The sequence below is a fragment of the Hyaena hyaena genome, unplaced genomic scaffold, assembly GCF_003009895.1.
Source record: "Hyaena hyaena isolate Hyena2069 unplaced genomic scaffold, ASM300989v1 scaffold_161, whole genome shotgun sequence".
NCBI lineage: Eukaryota > Metazoa > Chordata > Mammalia > Carnivora > Hyaenidae > Hyaena > Hyaena hyaena.
Genome location: NW_024080792.1, coordinates 189703 through 213325, shown reverse-complemented (window position 1 = coordinate 213325; position 23623 = coordinate 189703). Strand labels below are relative to the sequence as shown.

Genomic DNA, 23623 nt, shown 5'->3' with positions numbered 1-23623 from the left:
GCCGAGGTGCCTGGGTGACTCAGTTGGTTAAGTGTCTGACTTTGGCTCAGGTCATGATCTCGTGCACAGTTCATGGGTTTGAGCCCCACGTCAGGCTCTGTGAACGCTTATTCAGAGCCTGGAGCCTGCTTCATATTCTGTGTCTCCTCTCATTTGCTCATGCTCTGTCTCACTCTATGTCTCAAGAAAAAAAAAAAAATTAAGTGTAAAAAAATAAGTAAATAAATAAAGTGAATTGCCAAAGACACTTTTTTTCCAGAAACTAGAAATAGACCTGTAGGGACCAAACTCCCAGTCTGAGGCCCTGCCCCACCTACTGTTCCTAAAAGCCTGATCTGAAATATCAAAGTAAAATTTATTTTCATTATCTTTATGAGACAGTCCCCAATAGCAGCCTAGCATTACTATTTGTAGCTCACTCAGGGCTCAAGATCTCCCAGTGAATCGTGTGCATAAGTATGCTTTTATAACCAGAAAATACACTTTCGGTATAAGCCATTTTGTAAATCTATAGATGCAAGAAAAAGGCAATATAGATTTGTGCGTGTATGAAACTGGGGTATTTTACAAACTGTGCCATAGATCTTTAGAGTATGTAGGGAAATTTTGCCTTGTTTTGTTTTATTACGTGAAATATCTTTTGGAAATGTTTCTCTTTGGCTTCAGCATATGTCTTGGCCCAGCTGCTATGTTACAGGTGCTCCAGAAAACTGGAAAACCTAAGAACTTAGTACACTTTGCTTGCCTAGTATGTGGCCCTGAATGTCATGCTGATCGTGGACATGGAGAAACTCAAGAAAAATCAACAAAAAATTGAAATGCTTGGATGTTTGTCTGGAAAACACAGACCAAATCTGGGGGAGCGAAAAGTGAAACCTGCATAGTAGTCATGCCAGTCTCCTTTGTGTGATGGGGATGACAGAGAGTGGTTACAGCTTTGTTGAGACATGGATCTAGTGGTCCCTGGACACCATGTTCTGAAGCATAAAAATTGCCTTTTTTAATAAAGATGGCGATCATATCATAGGAAACCCAGAAAAGGCCAGAAGCTTGATAGAAGGCCAAGACTAGGATTGAAGAAACCATCTAAAAGAGTATTAAGTATTAAGGTTTTGTTTGTTCATTTGTTTGTTTCAACTATTCAGAAGCAAATCTACTGTGCAGCTTATGAATCGAAACTTCAGTATGCCTCACCTGGTGGGTGCTGAATGTTTCTGAGAGTTATTGTGAGTTTTAGGTAGAGAGGAGAAGCCAGGTTGCCATAAAGAAGCATTTCTCTGTTGATATCTCTGGTAAATAACCCAAGAGCAGAACTCTCCCAAGAAAAGGACCTGCATCTACATTCATTTTTGGTGGTTTATTTTCTCATTCTAAATAAATATTTACTTTATTTTCTTATTGATACAGTATTTATTTGTCTTCCCTCTGTCAAACCCTAAGCCAGCAATGGTCCCCAGGCTGCCTGGGGAGGTATGGGAAAAGGAGCATACAGGGCAGATGAGACACTGGAGAAAGACCTATGAGAAGTGGAGACAGTTCTGTCACATGGAGAAGAGGAAGAGAAAGGCCAACATCAGGCAGAAGAGTCCCATGGCCTCCGGGAGGGCAAAGCCCAGAATGGTGTAGGAGAAGAGCTGCTGCCTGAGAGAGGGGTTTCTGGCATAACCAATGATGAGGCTCCCAAACACAGTCCCGGGTCCAGCCCAAAGCCAGCCGCCCCTACCATGGCAGCCCTTGCCCCAGTGCACGTGGCTGCTCTGTTGTGCCCTTGAAATGGCGCTGGTTCGGAAACTGCGGCTGGGAATAGTGAGGTCAGGGGGCGTGGGGCCGCCAAGCTGCTAATGCTCCTTCTGTCAGTGTCTCCAGTGGTTTCAGCACCACGCAGACAGTGATCAGCTCAGCAGCTGAGGGGCTGCTGACCAAGAAGGGGGCGGAGACTCTTTTTGCACAGGGGGACACTTTCAGGGGATGAGGGGTGGCTGGAGAGCTGCTCCCGGTGCAGAGAAGACAGAGTGAAATGTCCACTTTTGTACCCAATGTTGCCTTTGCATTTCTGTATTTCTTTGTGGAAGTGCTCCCAATATTGAATAGGCTTCAGGCCGAACAAAATCTGGACTGGCCCTTACTTTGTGGCTTGTTCACAATTTCAGACAGGCAGCTGGACTCTTTCTTGACACTTAGAAATACATATCCTGTAAACAGATGGTTTATGGAACAACTGTAGTGTTTGCTACTCATGTCAGAGCAATTGTCTTAGAAAGACCCATCTCAGAGACAAGGTCAGGAACAGAGAAGAGGTTTTCCATACGAGACTGCCTTCTAACAGTTTTGATTGCACAAATGCTGTTACTTAGTTTTCCAATACATAGCTATTAAGAGGTAAAAAGAAGAACCTGTTCATCATATTATTATGTAAGAGAAAATGACACCACACTAATGGGCAGCAGCTGGACACATCCAGGTCACTGACACTTGGATGTATGGCTAAAACCTTTGGGGTCAGTGTGGAGTTCATAGGTTTATAGCTGCTGGATGACTCCATGGCAAAACTGATAAAGGGAATTATGTAAGGGAAACCAACAGATCTGTACCAAGAAAGTATAAAAGAAAGAGTCTAGAAACCTAAGAGGGTAATTCATATGTACAAAATACAAAGTATTTTGCATTCACTGAGAAATTGTGATAATTTTATTTTAAGAGCATATTTCAGTACCCAAAGGATTTCTTCCCATAACAATTAGTTGGAATCTTAATTGGTTTAATTCTGTAAACAGTTCAACTGTGTAAAATAAATATGGCATTTTTGTTTTTGGTTTAAAATACCTTTTTCTTTCAGAAGTTAAGAAAATCATACTTGCATGTTCCTAGAGAATTTTACAGTGGAGAGTGGGTAAAGTTTTGGTCTGCCTTTGAAGATAGAATAGTTGATATTTAGATCATTGATGTTATTATAAGGATGATGTTTGGAGTTTTCATTTAGCATGATATTATTAAATATGGAGAGTAATTTTTAATGCTCCTAAATGCAAGAATTCTACATTCTTATATATTTTGTCAGTATTTTTAAGAGGTGCCTGGGTGGCTCAGTCGGTTAAGCATCCGACTTTGGCTCAGGTATGATCTCATGGTTCGTGGGTTCGAGCCCCGTATTGGGCTCTGTGCTGACAGCTCAGAGCCTGGAGCTTGTTTCAGATTCTGTATCTCCCTCTCTCTCTGACCCTCCCTTGCTCACACTGTCTCTCTCTCTCTCTCAGAAATAAATAAAAGACATTAAAGAAAATTAAAAAAATAAAATGTAAAATGTGTTTCCCTTGACAAAGGATACAGTAAGATAAAAAACATCCCCCTCATTAAGGAGCTCGCTCATCAGTACACTCTGCACCAGGTAAATACTCAATAAATATTTGTTGAATGAAGGAATTATTTTAACTATTAGATAAATGCTTTCTAGAAATAAAGTGCATATATTTTAAAATGACCCAATTGTAATTAAACCCTAAAAATGACTAGTGCCTGGTTATAGATGGGAAAATAATTTTTAAGAGGAGCTTTTCAAACTATTGAACACATTTTTATTTGAGTTTTTTAAAAAATATATCATTTTGGGGCTCCTGGGTGCCTTAGTCGGTTGAGTGTCCGACTTTCGCTTAGGTCATGATCTCGCAGTTCGTGGGTTCGAGCCCTGCGTCGGGCTCTGTGCTGACTGCCAGCCCAGAGCCTGGAGCCTATTTCAGAGTCTGTATCTCCCTCTCTCTCTGACCCTCCCCTGCTCACGCTGTCTCTCTCTCTCTCTCCTAGAAATAAATAAAAATATCAAAAAAAAATATTAAAAAAAAAAATATATATATCATTTTATTCCTAGCTGCTGGTATAGTTGCTGCCACATAGTAGATACTAAATAAATGTTTATTGAAATCACAGATAAAGGAGACATTTTAAGGGTTAGTCCACTCATCTAAAATTATACATAATTTGTTTAGATTCAGATTGACAGTTTATTTATGTAAATGATAGGAGATTGTCAGCAAATATAGAAGTTCTCTCTGATGAGTGCTAAGCTTGAGACCCTCCAGGAAAATTAAAAAAAAAAATCGGCTAGATGAGAAGTAGAGGAAATTTTATAGTCCCAGGAATGACAATGCTACAGTAATTATATGGCCAAGGATAGTAAGTATGGCAAGTAATGAGCATGGGCCAGTAAAAAGGACAAAAGATGGAATTTGAGGTTGTGAAAAAAACACAAAGGGGATGATTAGGATATATGTGGGAAGTGAGAGTTTACCTGATGAAGCTAAAGCAATGGTATGTTGAAGAGTAATGAGGTATTTGGCTAGTAAATATGGGGATTGTGGACTCCATTGATGAAGGGCCTTAAATGCCAGACTCAAGAATTCAGATGAGATGTCACAGACAAGGATTCTAAGACACAAGCATGATAAGAGAAGTGTTTGAAAGACATAATGCTGACAGCTGTGTGCAGCATAGAATGACAGGTTCAGAAGCTAGAGGCTTAGCATATCCCAGTAAGATGAAGGTGTGCTCTTGAGAGGCTTCTAGGAAAGGGAAAGGAAGCTATAAATGCAGGAGAGGTGGGGGCAGGGCAGCAGTGACTAGGGGCAGATTCAGGGTGCCAGTTAAAGGAGTGGGGTCATTTGGCTGGATTCAAGGCTTATTTACATTTCAGATGTCACAGGCTCCCTAAGACATGCCCTCTGACATAGATGATGGGAATGGATGAAATGTTAAGACATAAATTGTTATCTTCAGGAATTGCCAACATGACTGTAACATAAAAACTACAAGAATAGGTAATATAGAGAATCCATAGAAAAAAAAAGAACAAAATATTAAAGTGAGCTCTGATTGACCTCACAGGATGGGTCAAGAAGAGAGGAGGAGATGGGAAAGAGTGAAACTATAGCTGAGGAAATAGGAATATCCTGTTTTCAGAGGAGAAGGCAGATTTCAGGGAGACAGTGACCAAGTGGGTCAACTCTAATCAAAGAAACCAAAACCATGGGACATGGGAAAGCTCAGGGGGAAATTCATTCATTTAGGGGCAGAGAAAGGGGAAAAATTTTTTTTTAAACAAACTTTCTGATATTTTACTGAAAAATTTGAGGGTGGATATTGTATTATTAATGTTTTCAAGGAGATTAATACTAATTTTAATTTGGGGAGGAACATAGTGATATACAGACTTGATTCTTAGAGTTTTGCTGCTGAAAGCTATATGGTTCAAAAAAATCAGATAATTCTAATCCTCAGATGCTGAAGATAAGCAGTTCAACCCAACTTCCAACTGGAAGAATTGACTACACATTAGGAGGATGAGTCATTTTAAAAGGGTTAGACTGTTCTTAGTGACTTGTTACAGAAGCTGGTGGATGTTTCTGTCTCTTTGCTTAGTTTTCAAAGGGATGGAAGTGGAAAATAGTAAGAAATTTAATCTTGTGGAAAATGGAAAAAAAAAACTGATTTCTATGCTCACTCAAAATACATAGGGGAGGGATATGAAAACAAGTCAGAAGTTGAAGTTGACAATTAGACTCCTGGCTCTGTGACTTTGACATTCACAGAGGAGGTGAGACAGAAATAAACTTAAAAAAAAAATAGGAGTCTATATGCTTTTGATGACAAACAGTAAATCATGTTTGAATACATTTTTGTAGTACACGGTGAAACATGAGTTCCTACTATGCTGAAGATTTATGGTCAGTTTTCTTACCCAAGCTTATTGGTAATGTAAAGCTCACAAAGCTGAAAGATATTTGCAGTTAACTCTTTGCAGTACCACTGTCAAATAGATATTTCATGGTGCTCAATGCTTACATAGGCAACTGGTTTAGTAAACAGTTTTACCCTGGTAAGGTATAAGCATAAAGTGATTATATTTTTTCTCCCAATTGCTGTTTTCAACCATGCTCTGTTAAATCACTCTTTCTAGTCCTCTTAAAATTATCTCAGGTGGTTTCTGTAACTTTTACTCCATTCCAGGGTATTTAAAAAATCAATTCCATTCTGGAATGACGTAAGTTCAGCAACATGCCAAATTAACATAGTTACTCTATGTCTTGTGCTTAGTAGTATATGGAAACTGCATTGTGGGTCCTGTTCTTTCAGTTTTTCTCCCTTTTTCTAAAAAAGCTTTTTTTTTTTTTACAAACAGTTTATTGTCAAATTGGTTTCTATATAACACCCAGTGCTCATCCCCACAAGTGCCCTCCTCCATGCCCATCTCCCCCCTCCCCCCCACATCCATCAGTCCTCAGTTTGTTTCCCAGCATTCAAGTCTCTCATGGTTTGCCTCTCTCCCACCATTTCCCCCCTTTCCCTCCCCCATGGTCCTCTATTAAGTTTCTCCTGTTCCACTTATAAGTGCAAACATATGGTATCTGTCCTTCTCTGCCTGACTTATTTCGCTAAGCATAACACCCTCAAGGTCCATCCATGTTGCTACACAGGCCAGATTTCATTCTTTCTCATTGTCATGTAGTATTCCATCATATAGATAAACCACATCTTCTTGATCCATTTGTCCGTTGATGGACACTTAGGCTCTTTCCATGTTTTAGCTGTTGTTGAGAGTGCTGCTATGTAAAAAGTTTTTAAATGTTTATTTATTTTTGAGAGACAAAGTGTGATTGGGGAGGGGGCAGAGAGAGAGGGAGACAGAATTTGAAGCAGGCTCCAGGCTCTGAGCTGTCAGCACAGAGCCCGACATTGAGCTTGAACCCAGGAACTGTGAGATCATGACCTGAGCTGAAGTCAGACGCTTAACTGACTGAGCCACCCAGGCGCCCCTCTTCTCCCTTTCTAATTCTGCCCCATCCCTTTCTGGGTTTCTTTTCTCCTTCTACGTTGGAGCCAGGGAAGAGAAATATGAGAAAGGCCAAATGGTCATACCTGCATTCCAAGGCTGGCTCTCTTACCTGAAATGCAAGTATTTGTTTTTGAAGAGTTCTACCCAGGTTCCTACTCTAGGGCACCTCTCATATTGTCTTGTTGCTGTGGTCCTCGTGTTCATAATACTAGCAAGACAGCTCAAGCATGGATGCCCCCTGGCAATTTCTATCTGAGAAGGACAGACTGCCCAGTATGCATCCCCTACTGCTATCCTCCAATTCATTTTTTTTTAACCAAGTAGGCCCTGAAGGCAGATCCCAATCCTGTTCCCCAAGGGGACATTAGAAGCATTCCCCACTTTTTTCTCATCACTTGGCTTATGGTGGCTGAAAGAATGGAATCACCTAATCGTTTCAGTTTGCCCTTCAGGCAAGAGATGGCAATAGCTCTCCACCTACTGTGGCTAGCTCCCTAGCTCCCTAGATCTTAGAAACTGTTGGCTTCTCTTCCTCCTGTTTACACCCTTGCACATTGTTCTTTTATTAAGCCCCCTTCATATCCTATTAGAATGTTCCATCTGTCAATGAGAAACAATGAAATCTGGCCACGTGTAGCAACATGGATGGACCTTGAGGGTGTTATGCTGAGTGAAACAAGTCAGGCAGAGAAGGACAGATACCATATGTTTGCACGTATTGGAGGATTAGGAGGAACTTAACGGAGGACCATGGGGGAGAAGAAGGGGGGAAATGGTGGGGGAAAGGGAGGGAGGCAAACCATGAGAGACTCTTGAATGCTGGGAAACAAACTGAGGACTGATGGGTGTGGGGGGAGTGGGGAGATGGGCATGGAGGAGAGCACTTGTGGGGATGAGCACTGGTTGTTATATGGAAACCAGCTTGACAATAAACTATTTGTTAAAAAAAAAGGAAAAAGAATGTGCCATGTGTGCTCTGTCATGCCTCTGACTGAAATGAATAATAATCACAATCTCAACAAGTCTATACTGTAAATATTTTAAAGCAAAAATGGGATTTACACATATCATCTTATGAAATTTGCATATTTGGATGTTCCTAGAGAGAAAGAAAACTTAAATAGGATAACCTGAATGAAAATCTCAGCTCTGACATATATAAGCTCATTTGTAAAGTGAACACACACATGCCTACTTTATAAAGTTGACATGAAGATTCACACAGGTCATATTCGATAAATATTCATTCAACATCCACATGATGCCAGATGCTAAGTGCTTTCTATACAATAAAGTGTTTTATAAATACAAGTTAATTTAATTCTTAATCTGATACAGGAGAAATGTCTTCCAGTAATGAAAACATTCATTTTTGTATAGAATGAGGAAGACCGTACTGGAGAAAATGTTACTAGCTCTTCTTAGTGTTCTTCATTTGGTTCTCTTAATGTAAAACATCAGCATCATCATAAATATCTGGCGTATACTCTCTGGTAATGAAATGTAATGTTAATTTTAATGTGTTAGTATTTTAACACAGTATGTTTTAAAACATTAAAATTGCTAGAACTTATTTTTATATATGAGAACAACAAAAGTAAAGGAAGAGTATCAAAACAACCCAATATAGACTGCTCTTTTTTTAAATGTTTATTTATTTTGAGAGAGAGAGAGAATGGAAAGGGGCAAAGAGGGAGGGAGACAGATGAGGGCTCTGCACTGACAGCAGAGACCCTGATGCAGAGCTCAAACCCACAAACTGTGAGATTGTGACCTGGACTGAAGTCGGACACTTAACCAACTGAGCCACCCAGGGACGCCTAGACTGTTCTTAAATGCTACTATTAATAAGTGAAAATATGGCAATTATATTGTGTATCCATAACATAAAATTTTTTTAATAAATTTCAAATGGCACATTTTTAATATTTGAATAAATATTCGAGAAACGTTGGTTAAAGAAAGAATCTTGTATAGAGCATTAGAAGGCTTGGGATTTAGATCTATTTTTACCATTAACTGGCCTTTAATTGACCTTTAATAACTTAACTCATTAAAGTCTTATTTCTAGTTCTAGTCAATTAACATATTTTATGACATATTAATTTATAAACAATATATTTAATATTCCCCAAACTAATTCAATACAGGTGAAAAATGTGTAAAACTCAGTGCTGCTCTGGGGAGAGAATGGGGTAAAGAAGGGCTAGTCCTGTCCTCAGTGAGTTAGAAGGAGTAAAATGTCAGTGCCAGTAAGAAATAAAGTCTGCAACTGAGATTAATAAAGTACTTAGTGAAACTGCCAGAAGGAGCATTTCTTTTTTCCTACTTGAGGAGGGAAATGACATTGCAGAGTAGATAGCTTTTATAGATCGGTATTCTGGATGAAAACTGTCTTACAGAAAAACCTTGAATTTAAAATAACATTTTTTCAAAACCATTTGCATATTTTTGGGGGGATGAAAAGAAAATATTAACTTGAAAAAATTTTTTTAATTTTTTAATGTTTATTCATGTGTTGAGAGACAGAAAGAGACAGAGCATGAGCAGGGGAGGGGCAGAGAGAGAGGGAGACAGAATCTGAAGCAGGCTCCGGACTCTGGGCTGTCAGCCCAGAGCCCAATGAGGAGCTCGAACCCACGAACTGTGAGATCATGACCTGAGCCAAAGTCGGATGCTTGACTGACTGAACCACCCAGGCACCCCAACTTGAAAATTTTTGATACTTAGTAAAAATGAATATTTGTTTTTCTTTTACTGGATTTTGACCTAATGCCTGACACGTGCATTAGTTCATTAAAATAGCTCTTTAGAGTTAACACTAAAGTGGAGGCTTTTGCTTTTCTTCTTCAATATTTCATCAAGGATCCTAGCTCTGCATTTCAAACATAGGAAGAGACACAGTTTGTGCATAGTCACCTGAGAACCCCTACTTAAAGAGCTTGGTGATATACCAAAACCTTCAATAATAATAATTACAAACTTTTAAAAAATATTTATTTATTTTGAGAGAGAGAAAGTGCGTGAGCAGGGGCGCGGCAGAAGGAGAAGGAGAGAGAGAATCCCAAGCAGGTTCCAAGTTGCCACCACAGAGCCTGATGCGGGGCTCAAACCCAAACCCATAACCTGAGCCAAAATCAAGAATCAGACGCTTAACTGACTGAGCCACTGCATCCTTGCAATAATAATAATTTTTTAATTGAGCACTTGCGTGGCTCAGTTAGTTAAGCGTTCAGCTTCAGATTAGGTCATGTTCTCACAGTCCCTGAGTTCAAGCCCTGTGTTGGGCTCTGTGCTGACAGCTTGGAGCCTGGGACCTGATTCAGATTCTGCATCTTCCTCTCTCTCTGAACCTCCCTGGCTCATGCTCTGTGTCTTACTGTCTCTCTCTTGAAAATAAACATTACAAATTTCTTAAGCAATAATGTTTTTTTAAAAAAATGCTCAAATGTTACTGTACCACTGTGGTAAGACTTTAAATTATAACCATCAAGGCGTTCTATATTCAAATATGTGCTGAAATTTCAGTGTTGGAAAATTTTAAGTTCCAGAAGAGAAGATGATCTTTTGTTTACTTGAAGTATAATTACAATACAATATTATATTAGCTTGAGGTGTACAATATATTGATTTGATAATTCTATACATTACTCAGTGCCTACCATGATTAGTCACCATTTGTCACCATATAATATTATTACAATATTATTGACAATATTCTCTATTCTGCATCTTTTTTCATCTCTGTGACTTATTTATTTTCTAACAGAAAATTTGTATTTCTTAATTCCTTTTCTATTTTTCCTATCCCCTCTCCCAGATTATCCTTTAACTATAAGAATTCTTCACCCACTTATATGGGTCAAGTATATGATGTGATTGTATGATACATATATTTTAAAATTATTTTTTAGAGTTGCAGCTCAAATTTGTTATGTTATTACCAGTGTTTCTAAAATCATGGATATATTTATTCTATATCTGGACTTAAGTTAAAATTGTACCAGAACAGCTAGTACTTAAAAGAAATATGTGAAGTACCCTTGTATGAAATGAAACATAATATCAAATCAATTTTGAGTAAGTGCAGATTTCATACATTGCTTCTTGCTTAAAACAAAGACACACTTACATGATCATTAAATTTCAAGGTCTTGAAAAGCCCTGATAAGAAGTTTCTTCTTTGGTATATACGGTGGCTGAGCAGAAGTGGTGGTGGTGGTGGTGGTAGTGGTGTGTGTGTGTGTGTTTTGGAGGGGGATTGGGAGTTCACAGCCTTCCCTCTCACTCCCCTTGGGAAAGAACAGGTATTGCCAGCTTATCTTGTCTCCCTCTCCTACTCTCTAAAAAGAAGTGTGCAGTTCTCTTGAGTGAAGCTGTCACAGAGACACTAACTGCATTCCCCAAGAGGGATGTACAGGCAGAAGGAAGTATGACGTGCTGGGAACGCAATGTGGAAGAGGCTCTGGTAGAGAGGAGAGAAATGGTCTAGGCAACTAGATCATAGAGAGAAGTGAGTTCTTTTGCATTAATGATGTCACAGGTATCTGGGCATTTCAAGATGTTACAAAAAGAGACAGAATTATGATTAGCATCATCTCGAACACGTCCTGGATTGCTTAATGTTTTCAAAGTGAACTCCTCATGATTAGAGTTTGTGTTTGGGGCATGTTGTACTCAGTCACATGGAGCATGGCAACAGGTTATATATGTAAGACACACTCCCTTATAATAAAGGAAGAAAAGTCCTTCAAGATGCTTGGCATACAGTAGGTATTCTATAAATATTAGCAGTTATGAAGAATTTTCTTCAGGAAGACAAGCTTAAAACTTGCAGGATACTTTCAGAAAGAATCTCTTTGAAAAAGGATTACTTCATTTCATTTCCATTATAACAACACTACAAATTATTTGTTTTTTCTTTCTTTGTTTCTTTCTTTATTTCTTTCTTTCGTTGTTTCAGAAAGAGAGAGAGCACATAGGGAGGGGCAGAGGGGGGCGGAGAGAGAGAGAGAGAGAGCAAGAGAATCCCAAGCAGATTCCAACTTGGAGCCAGACGCAGGGCTCAATCTCATACTGGTGAGATCATGACCTGAGCTGAAATCAAGAGTCGGACGCTTAAATGACAGAACGACCCAAGTGTCCCTGTATTTTCTAATCTGTTTAATTTCTTATTACTTCAAGTAGTATTCTGTTCAGTAATATTCTAGCCCATGAAATAATTTGGGCAACCTCTTGGAATTTCTTAATTTATACTTTGGCCTAAAGCAAACTCTTATGTACATTTATATTCTTAAAAAAAACATATTTATTAATTATTAATTTTTCCAGGATGTATTCCCTTCCTGTGAAAGACCTAAATTAAATTATTAAAATTATGAAAAGTATTGCAGATATAGCACATTTATAAACTCCAGTGTTACAGAAAGTGTGGGGGAAGTTTGCACATGGTTGGGAATATTAATAGGAGGATATGAACAATATATACCAAAAGCTTTAAAATGGTACAAATCCTTTGGCATAACCAATTAAGTTCTAGAAATTTATCCTAAGGAAATAATTAAGCATGAACTTAGAGATTCATTTATGGAACCAGTTTCTAATATAGCCCCTAATAAAGAAAGCCAAAGGAGAATGAAATAAAAATCTCAGTGTGCTGGCTGGCAGAAAATAATTTCCAACTTTGAGTTCCATACTGAGAAAAGTATTTTCCACAATGGAGGTGAGGAAAAAAAAAACACAAAATTTCAAGAGAAATTATAAAAATCTGATTTGGGCAGAAGGAAAATTATCTCAGTCTAAGGAAATCAGAAGTCTAAGAATAGGAAAGGACACAGCAAGGAGAGTAAATATGTTGACATATATAAATGAATATTAAAAATTATGATAAATGTTTAAAATTATGAATAGTAAACATAATGATGATCTGAAGTTTCTTAAAAAAAGAACTAAAACAAATAAAAAGTAATAATTAGTTGAGAGGGGAATATAAAGGAACTGTTGTTAGGAATTTGTCCAAGAATAAAGTCAAAGTGATAAAGGTTACTGGAACTATAGCAACCCGTGGGTAAAATGAAATGTCATCAGAACAACAACAATAACAGTCTTTGAAAAACATCCTTTTTGTTCCAGTTCTTTCCTTACCACCCTTCACTGTATAAAGTTTAGTAGCTTACATTAAAGTTGATTCTACTGATTGACCGTGAGAGAGTGAAAAAAATTAATCAGGACTTTTTCCCCCACTGAGAGTGACATGAGATGGCATCACTAAACAGGGACACTTCAAAGACCCATGTGGTTTAGGAATTAATGAAGAACCAGTAATTAATACCTCGATCAAAATATGATTATTTATTGTCCAGCCCATTCATGCAAGTCATGACACTTGTCCCTACCAATTACTGCCAATTGCAAAGGAATAACAAGGTTTTATTAATGTTAGCATCTCCTAATCAGTGGGACATATTACAAATATTAACATCAAAAATACCACTTCAGGAATTCAGAATGCTCCTTTTTTCTGATTCTCTGCAGGCTCCAGAAGGGCCATTCTGGGGAGGACATGAGGCACAAGGTATAAGCCCCATTCAAGGAAATGTGAATGTGGAAGTAAGAAGTTAACAAAACACTTCATTCTCCCTGTGACCAGCCTTACCCAAGAGTATGCAAATACCATCATTCTTGGGAAGAATTGGGCCCTCTCAAGGCTTCCGTATCCCCAACTCAAATCCCACCATAGCAGGATCTTAGGGACTGTGGGGAATCCCCCATGGGAGATTACATCCTTGATATCAAGGTCTTTTCTGCTGGTGTTCCTTGATCATACCTCTTCCTATAACACAGTGTCTACTAAATGGTCCTCTCATGGTCTCTTCAAATGTGCACTAAGCGTTACTAAAAACTGAGAGAGTTTAGGGTTGTTAAGCAGACTGGTTTATGACATTAATTGCTCATTGTCTATTTACATGTGTCTCAAAAGTACCCCCTTAGCATCTGATGACCTTTGGACACATTTCCCAATCCTGCTCATTATGACTTGCCTGCTCTCCATCCCATTTTAATCCTTTACTGTAGAAACGATTGTCATGGCCCTACAAATCTTGGGAAAAAGATTTGGACTTAAGTGTCCCTTTTCTTAAGAGCAGGGATAAACAGAATCCACTCTATACATAACCTTAGTCTAAAAACTCCAGTCATAGGCAAAACTATGGGTTGTAATCACACCGTTAATCTAACTAACCCAAATTCTCATGATACTTTCTTTATTTGGCTCAAGTATATTACTATGGACAGGAACCTCCTTCCATACTCATTTTATTCCTCTTTCTGTGCCTGAAGATCACTACATACTCACATTCATTTCTAGATGAACCTTCTTTTCTTCTCTTGACCTCACACCCTGGAGAAGCAGTATCAAATTGAGTTAGAGATTCAGATACCCTTTTCTCAGTACTAGGTCTCATGTGTTAATAGGTTGTATCGTAAAGTCTTATGATGAGGAAAGATGCAGGAGATGAAGCTGAAAACTTTAGTGGAGTTTCTGCTTTATAGCACCTTGACTATTTAAATTGACAAACTCATCTTTTTAACTTATAGGACTCTGTCTCGCCTCTAGATGACCTAGTTTGACCTTGGCTAGTAGCCCTTTTCTTTTATTTGTTCTTGGCTCTGACAGGCTACCTCTTGAGTTCCTGGTTTCTAGATCACAAATAATAATTTGTTTTGCATTGATCTTTTTATCTCGTAGTTAAAATATTTTGTAAGATTCAGACTGATCTGGGTTCAAATCCACTTTGTGCTTTTTACTAGCTCAAGGAATGTGGATAACCTACCCCTTATGAACTTTAGTTCTTTTGTGTGTAAAATAAGGATGGCAATGGGTAAGTTTCAGGGTTTTTGAGGCATTAGCAGAAACTCAGTAAATGGCAGACATTACATTATTGTAATCATTTGTATTATGATGCTCTGCATCTCCATTTACTACCTGTCTCCAGAAACAGTGTTCAGTTCTTTTTGGCGCTGTACTCTTTCCTTCTCTCACTATTTGTTCCTTACTTACCCCCAGCAACTTTAAGTTATAATGAACAGCTTTGGGCTCCACTTTTCTGTGAGAGCTCACTCACAGTAATCTTCTGGCTGGGAGTGATTTGCTTCCTATTTCCTGCTACAATCCTGGTAAGTTTCTTTTGTCTTGGCATATTATTAACATACCTTTTTTTGAGTTCCTGTGCTCAATTTCCAAAGTGTGGAGTGGGGGCTTCCACATACATTCAGGCATTGCTTTGACACAGATTAGATGTCCTGCAATTCAACTTGATTCTGACACTACCTACCCAGAGAGATAGCATCAGATTCCACAGGTTGAAAGCTTAGTCATACAAGATTGCCTCACCCCATAGACACTGGTCACAAATGCAAGTTGTCACCTGTGCTTCTGACCAACTGCCTATGAATCAGAGGTGCCCACAACCCCCTCCTTAGATTTGATTAATTTGTCAGAGTTGCTCACAGAATTCAGAGAAACTTTTTACTGACTAGATCATCAGTTTATTATAAAAGGATATAATTCAGGAACAGCAAGATGGAAGAGATGCATTTTGTAAGGCATGTGGGAAGGGACACAAACTTCTACCCCCTCCAGGCACACCACTTGCCTCAGATGCCCACATTTTCACCAACCCAGAAGCTCTTCAAACTCTGATCTTTTGGGATTTTTATGGAGACTTTACCATAGAGGCAAGATTGATTAATTAATTGGCTACTGGTGTTCAATTCAACCCCCAGCCACTGTCTTCCCTCACTGGAGGGAGGGGGGTGTGAGTGAAAGCTCCAACCCTCTAATCATATGGTTGGCACCACTGGCACCCAGCCCCCATCTTTAACTGCTTTCCCAAAGTCACCTCGTTAACAACAAAAGATACCTTTATTACTCTTCATCAAAGAAAATTCTAAGGGTTTTAGGAGCTTTGTGTATGAAATGGGGACAAAGAGCAAAGACATATTTCTTACAAACAATAATCACAATATTCCAATATCACTCTTATTGTCAAAATAGTTTAAAATATATGCTCATCCAACTCTGCCCAGACCACGCCTTGCTTTTGAGCTCTATATTTCTTAATACATCCCTGTTTGACACCTGCCATTTTGATAAACACATCCTGCTCTCTCTTTAGTTCATGCTTGTTTGTGTGACCATGAATCTTGCCTATAGCCATCCTTGAATCTTGCCAAATAAGGTGTGAGTTCTAGTCCTGTGTTGTCACCCTCACCATCCATGAGACCTAAGGAAACAATGTCTTCAGCTACAATTTCTGCATCTCTTTAAAATAAAGTGATGATAATGTGGCCTTGTTTCTCACAGGCTTGTTATGAAGCCAAAGCTAAATATGTGTGAAAGAATTTGATAACTGGTAAAACGTGTACAAATATAAGGATGATTCTGGTGGACTGCTGCCCAGATGTTCATGGACTCCTACTAAAAAAGGCAGTGCTACACACTAAGGAAACAATGTTTGTTGACACATGATTCTGTTACTAAGGTGTGCAATAAAAACTTAAAGTGAAGCTTAGGTAAATACTTCTGGTTGTTATATTTTTGTGAAGTTCAGCCATTTTCGTCCTAGAAAATAAAATTCTCCTTTCATATAAGGAACTATTTTTGTTGGTGGAATCATGAGCAATGAAGGAAAAAGATGGGAATTTGTAAAAGCGGGAAAGCTGAGAATGAATGAGTATCTGAACATGGTGATGCTATGATTCTCTTCAATTACATTGTTTAACTGACCCATGTCCATGGAAACTGACAGGCTGATGGGGGTTCACACTTGATGGGAGTCATGTCAGGAATCACAATCTTGTGCAAACGTGTGTCGTTTTATCCCCTTACTTATCTCACAGGGCTTAAATATTAAATTATGCTGAAGCCATGGTATTGCAGGAGTGGATTGAACCTCTGTCTCTTCATTCCATTTCCCTTCACTGAAAGTCTGAGTTATAACTCAGGCCTCCATTAGTGTCTGATGGAAGACTTGAAACTCCCTGGGCTTGCTTTGGAAAATGTCATGCCTAATGTTGTACTACAGACGTTTGCCTTGAGTCAAATACAGAACTTATGTAGCTTATATGTGGACTGCTGGTGAGCATTGCTTTTATAAGATAAAGAATCATTTCACATTATTCGTATTTTACTTTAATGCTTGGGGTCATTTTAGCCAAGCACTAGCATTTAACTCTGAAGAAGCAGTGGTAAAAATGCAAATAAATGCCTCCCAAATATAATGTTTTGACCTCCAGGAAATTCATCTAAGAGTAGAAAATTATATTCAGAATCAAACATTTCCTTAAGTATCTGTATTATCATAATGCTTTGTAAAATTTCCAACTTACTTTAACTGCTAAATGGGCTGAGCAGTAGTATTTCTTAAATATACATTGAGTGTGTCATATGATTTAGAAATTTTTATTAGTTATTTTTATTATTAAAATTTATTTACATTTATTTATTTTTGAGAGACAGAACACAGTGAGGGAGGAGCAGAGAGAGAGACAATCACAGAATCAAAAGCAGGCTCCAGGCTCTGAACTGTTAGCACAGAGCCCAACACTGGGCTCAAACCCAGGAACTGTAAGATCATGAACTGAGCTGGAGTTGGAGGCTTAACCAACTGAGCCACTCAGATGCCCCAGAAATTTTTACTTTTAAAACAGTAAGAATCTGTTGAACAGTTGGCAGTGGAAATCATTGGTGGATTTCTTAACCACAGCAACACCAATTACCCTAAGAAATTCAGTGAAAAAAAACTCAATAAAATAGGATGTGATTTTTCTACATCTGTATTATTCTTTTTTTTCCAGACCCTTTTGTTGTTGTTTACTGTCTTTTACACATTGGGAAAATTCTTAGTTTGTCTACATCTTAGTTTGCTCATCTGTTAAATGGGATGGTTTTAAAGATCAAGTAATTTAATCTATATACATGGCACATAGAGAGCATTTTGTAAATGTCAGCCATTATGATTATTTAAGACAAGTACATAAAATCTCATATTTTTGATAGGATACTTTTGTTTTTAAGACTTAAAATAAATGTCAGTATGAACAATTACATTTTTAGAATCATTGTTTTAATTTCTCCAAAAAAACTACTTTTCTGTTGTAGTATAAGTAATCAATGGTTTTTGAATGCCTGCTATGAGCCAAGTACATTTCAAGGCTCTGTGAGAGACTTAAACATAAAAACACTATCATTTCCCTTAAGTACTTAGAATTTATTGGCAAGGATAAGTATATTAAAAGCAAGTATATTATAAAGCAGAGTGGGAAAATGCTTTAAGAGAAATATAGATCAGGGGCGCCTGGGTGGCTTAGTCCGTTGCGCGTCCAACTTCGGCTCAGGTCATGATCTCACGGTTCGTGGGTTCAGGCCCTGCGTCGGGCTCTGTGCTGATGGCTAGCTCGGACTCTGGGGCCTGCTTCGGCTTCTGTGTCTCCCTCTCTCTCTGACCCTCCCCTGCTCACGCTGTCTCTCTCTCTCTCTCTCAGAAATAAATAAAAAAATAATTTAAAAAAAAAGAGAAATACAGATCAAAATGTTTAAGAAAGCAGACAAGATACAGAATTCACTGTTAGAACATGGAAGAACTTCAGATATTAGTAGAATTTTGGTTCAGGAAGAACATTGCAGGCAGAGGAACAATGAAAGCAAAGGCATCACGCATGAATGTGCATAGCATGTGCAGGGAAAACATCAGGTGTTTGGTACTGACGCATGGCAAGAAAAGGGGAATAAATGTTGAAAGGTTGGAGCACATCTCAAGACCGGTCGTGTCCAGACCCAAAAGGTAGAGGGCAGGAGTAATATGCTCATGGCAGCAGTGGGGGTGGAGAGGTAGGGGCAGCTAAGGGAAACTTGGTAGAGACCGAAGTCGTAGGGCTTCAGAACTAATAGAATGTGAAGGAAAAAGGAGGAGGTGAAGTCGACCCTGATTCTTTAGCCTTATACGCCTGAAATATTAATGATGCCATTAAAAAGAAAGAATCAATGAAGGTTTGGTGCAGCAGGTGATAACCATGTCAGCTTTAGCCATAGTCAGTTTAAAAAACACTGGCTGGATTTTCTGGGAAGTCATCTGAGGGTTGAAAACCTGGTCCTGATATCTAGAGAAGTGGTCAGGCTTCAGTAATTTGGGAGTAATCCACACAGTAGTGACAGTGATGCTTTGAGAATAAGTGAATAAGCCCTTCAGTAATTCCAATAACCTCTATCATAGATAAATCCAGTTTTAAAAATTGGTTTAAGTTGGGGCGCCTGGGTGGCTTAGTCGGTTGAGCGTCCAGCTTTCGCTTAGGTCATGATCTCGCGGATCGTGGGTTCGAGCCCCGCGTCGGGCTCTGTGCTGACTGCCAGCTCAGAGCCTGGAGCCTGTTTCAGGTTGTGACTCCCTCTCTGACCCTCCCCTGCTCACGCTGTCTCTCTCTCTCCTAGAAATAAATAAAAATATAAAAAAAAATTGGTTTAAGTTTAATTCATACACCATATTATTATTTCAGTACCTGCTTAACAATTCATGACTTCTAATTTTATGTATATTTACTTGTAGTCCATGATTTTTAACTTTTTATTTCTCTTTGTTTCTTCTCTTTATCCATTCCTTCACACAAAATTTCTTTGTTCTTGCTGATTCCTGTAGTCTTTCTTCTTCTAATGTAATAAGAGATAAACTTCTAATTTTGGACCATAAACCCATGATATCCTGTGTGACTCACTATAATGTTTTGAACATCTGTTATGAAAATATGGAAATGTGTTAGTATATTTTTGAAGGATGCTTCCAAAAGCCTGCAGTCTACAACCTCAGCCAAAGTTGGACTTAGGAGATTTTCCTGTTTCTAGATAAACAAAACCTAGCTTTTCTCCTTAGAGATAACAGATACTGACTAAGCATTGGGTACTATGTTCCAGGTACTAAGGATATGAGCTGAATAGCACATGGTCCCTTTTTATTAGCAGCTCACATGGCAATGGGTTTTCAGGACAGAATTTGCTTGAAACTTTTTTTTTCCCCAGAGCGCTCATTTCAGGCATTGGTGTTTGCCAATTCATTGTATACAAATGCATTTAATTCCATAGTTTAATTGTCTTTATCACCTATGGTTTGTTGCCTCTTTGTTCTATGACAGATTATTCTTGAGATGGATGATTACACTCTCTTTATGTTTTAAATGACCCAGCAAGTATATAATTATACTACGAAAGAATCATAAAAATGACCAAAATCTAGACATTTAAAATTCTTGAAAATTTCCTCTTGTATCTTTTTATCTTAACCACAGTATTTCTGGAACTTATTATTTGTACCTGATATTAAAGTATTTATTTCTTCGATAATCTAAATCTTTTGAAATCATCTTACTGGTGAGGTGCGTTGGTGGCTCAGTTGGTAGAAAATGGAACTTTTAATCTCAGGGTCATGATTTCAAGCCCCACATTGGGCATGGAGCCTACTTAAAAAAATAAAGTCATTTTACTGGTATATGAGAAAGAGGAGAAGGAAAATTTTTATTCTCTGCCCTTTTGAAATCTTTATTTGAAATACAGGAAGTGTACAGAAAAGCAGATTTTAATTTATTTAAAAAGGTCAGTGTGAAATGTTCAGAGCAAGGTTTTTCTTCTTTAGCTCTTATGCATCCTGGAGGCAGTGCTGTTGCAGTGTTCATTGCGGTAGACTGGAAACACAGAGTCCCGCCATGGTGAAATGCTCAGGCCCTTCGATCTGACACTTGGTCATGTGTACCCTGAGATTCTCTGCTGGCTGAGAGTCTCTCCCTTGCAACTCCCAGGTGCAAGAGAGTGTTGAGTTAAGCATGACTTCCTCACTTGATGTAAAGAAGTATAGGGATTAAAACATTGCATTTCAAGGTGGCTGGATGGCTCAGTCGGTTAAGTATCTGACTTTAGCTCAGGTTATGATCTCACAGTTTGTGAGTTCGCACCCAGCATTGAGCTCTATGATGACACTTCACAACCTGGAACCTGCTTGGGATTCTGTGTCTCCCTCTCTCTCTATCCCTCCCCCACTCATGCTCTGTCTTTGTCTCTCTCTCTCTCAAAAATAAACATTAAAAAAATTGCATTTCATTTATAACTTTTATTAAAAATCTTGATTTGTTCGTTTTCTCTTATATACCTATTAAGTCCTTTTGACTTGCGGATAGCCATAAAGAAAATGAGCAGAATAAAAAATTATGTGAAACTATAATAGTTTGTAATATTCATTAAAATACATAAAATTTAAGGATCACAAACTATGCTATGAAATGATATTTGGAAAGAAAATAGCTTTTCACAGCATGGCACTAACTTCTGCCACTGGCAGATTTTGTTGTTAATTTCAGCTAAGTCATTGCATTGTTTCTCCGCCCGTCTTACAGAGAGAGATCTCGGTCTCTTTCAGGTCCCCTTCAAGACAGCCAGCCTTGCTCGGCTATGAAATTTGAGAATGGATCCATGGATGTTGGCTTGATTAGAACTGGCTTTTCATTTTTTTCTAGCTTGCTACATGCCTGTCTCCATTACTAATTGTAAAATAGTATTCTCTGGTCATTTTGAACTTGAATTTAATTGTACGTTGATGTGATCCATAGTCAGAAATAATTTTAAATTGACAGTCAAGGTGGTATATTTGAAAGAGAATAGAATTGAAAGCCCAGAGATCTAGTTTCTAATGCCATTTACTCCATTTGCTGTCTTAACCATGGACACATCTCTTAAAACTTTTTCAATATGAATTATAAGGATTATAAATGTTCTCCTACTTTCCACATTGAACTCTTGGGTGGATCAAAAGATAATGGATGTAAATATGTTTAGCACTGAAATTATAATTAATAATTTAGAGCTTATTGGAAATAGTTATTTTTAATAATTAGTTTAAAAGTTAGACTATATTTGGAAATTGGGATTTGGACTGGAGCTTACATTTCATTGTACTTTGTAAGAAAATGCTAAGAAGGAAGAAAATTAAATACAATGACAAAATTACAGAGGAAAAGTTTGGGTGATAAAAATAACATTTTTGAGAACTTCTCTATATTATTTACTTACTTATACATAACAATACTAAACCTAAATACATTTCTAAACATAAATAAACCTTTTTGCACATATTCCCAATTACCAGTTTTTAGCATAAGGAATCTAAACAAAAAAGTTTGATTCGGAAAATTAAAGACTTGTTCACTTACTTGCTTGTTTGTGGTTTGTTAATTTAGGCTGTTGACCATTATGTTTCATTGTTCCCTGACTCATTATCAGGAAGATTCAAGAGAGCAAAATAAAGCTGCTTTTTAAAATGCTTCATTTGGGCTGAAAAGAACAGTGATTCAAAGGTAAACAATGTAAAAAATATTCTAAGGATCTCCTTCACCTTGTCTATAAAAATGATTAGCTCTTCTAAACATTCCACTAACTCAGTGTTTCATGACTTTGGTACCTGGAATACTGACTGAAAATGATGTGGAATATTTATTTAATTGCACTTTGTTCAGACTTAATTAATCAGAATCCCTGGAGGTGGTGGTAAGAATACCAGCATTTTTTGTAATCGTAGAATTTGCTTCTTTTTTAAAAGCTGAATAATATTCCATTGTATGTACAACCCACTCATAAAATTCTGATCATCTGACGATGACACATGTAGGGTGGGTGTACAGCATGGTGTCTATAGTTAACAATATTTTATTAGACACTTAAAATTGTTTTTTTTCCCCCCACAGTTAAGGGTTTATTTGAGTGGACATCTATTCGAATCAGGCAGGGCCAGACCAGCATTGAGTAGGAGCACTCTGCGGACGGGGGACCCTGGGGAAAGGCGTTTAGAGAGAAAAGCAGATAAAACTCAAGGAAAGTATTTGGCTGTAGCTGAAGACTTGGCTTTGTGTGTCAGAGCCTAAGTGACTGTGACTCATTGTCCTTAGGTTTTGATTTCTTAACCTTGAAGCATTTATAGGCTTAGGATTTAGTTTGCATAAATGGGCTAGAAGACGTGAGAACCACCTTGGTCTAATGTTGTGTTTGCTTCGTTGAGGTGATACTCCACTGAGCCAAGAGTTGAGTTCAGCAAACTACCTCTGAAAGGGGGACAGGAGTGGAGGGGAAAGTAGGATGGACGTTCCCTCCCAGGCTGGCATGCGAACTGACGGCCCGGAAGGGTCTTGCTAGGTGGTTGGGGGCATCCTTGGACCTTCATGGGCAAGACCCGTGTGCAGGACAGCAAGGCCATCGAGGCCATCATTGGCCCAAGGGCGACCAATGTGTCACAGAGGCCGGGGGTGGGGAGATGTGAGGGCAGACCTCCTGAGGGGTCTACGTAAGTCAGAGTCACCAGGTTGCAAGGAACAGAGCTGCATTCAGATCACTAAAGGGAAAAGTGAGGGTGGAAAGCTAGGGTATCATCTGGTGGGGAAAGGACCAGCCAGGCCACAGGGCGACCCAGAAATGGGAAGATGTTGAAAGAGGAGTGTGTGAATGACCAAGATGGCAGCCCTTTCTCTCCGGTGTGGGGGAGGGGGAGGGGAGGGGGAATGGGGGCACAGGGTTTGCCTCTCATTAGGTCTGCTCTTCTCTTTTCTCCTTACAAATCGGCTGCCTCTACCCCTAGGGCTCCGGTGCTCCCCCCGCCCCCCCTTAGCTTGAGATTTCACGCAGCTGTGCCCAGGCCTAGAGGGCACCTGCTTCCCTGAACTTGCACATCTCCAGCGCCGCCTTCTTCACGGGGAAACTTCTCTCCACTTAAAATT

The 23623-nt window shown here is 38.7% G+C and overlaps 1 pseudogene; it reads right to left on the bottom strand.

Annotated features, from left to right (window-relative positions):
* Positions 1 to 1541: 1541 nt before the first annotated feature.
* The window catches only part of LOC120236719, a 44560-nt pseudogene continuing 22478 nt past the window's right edge, over positions 1542 to 23623 (bottom strand).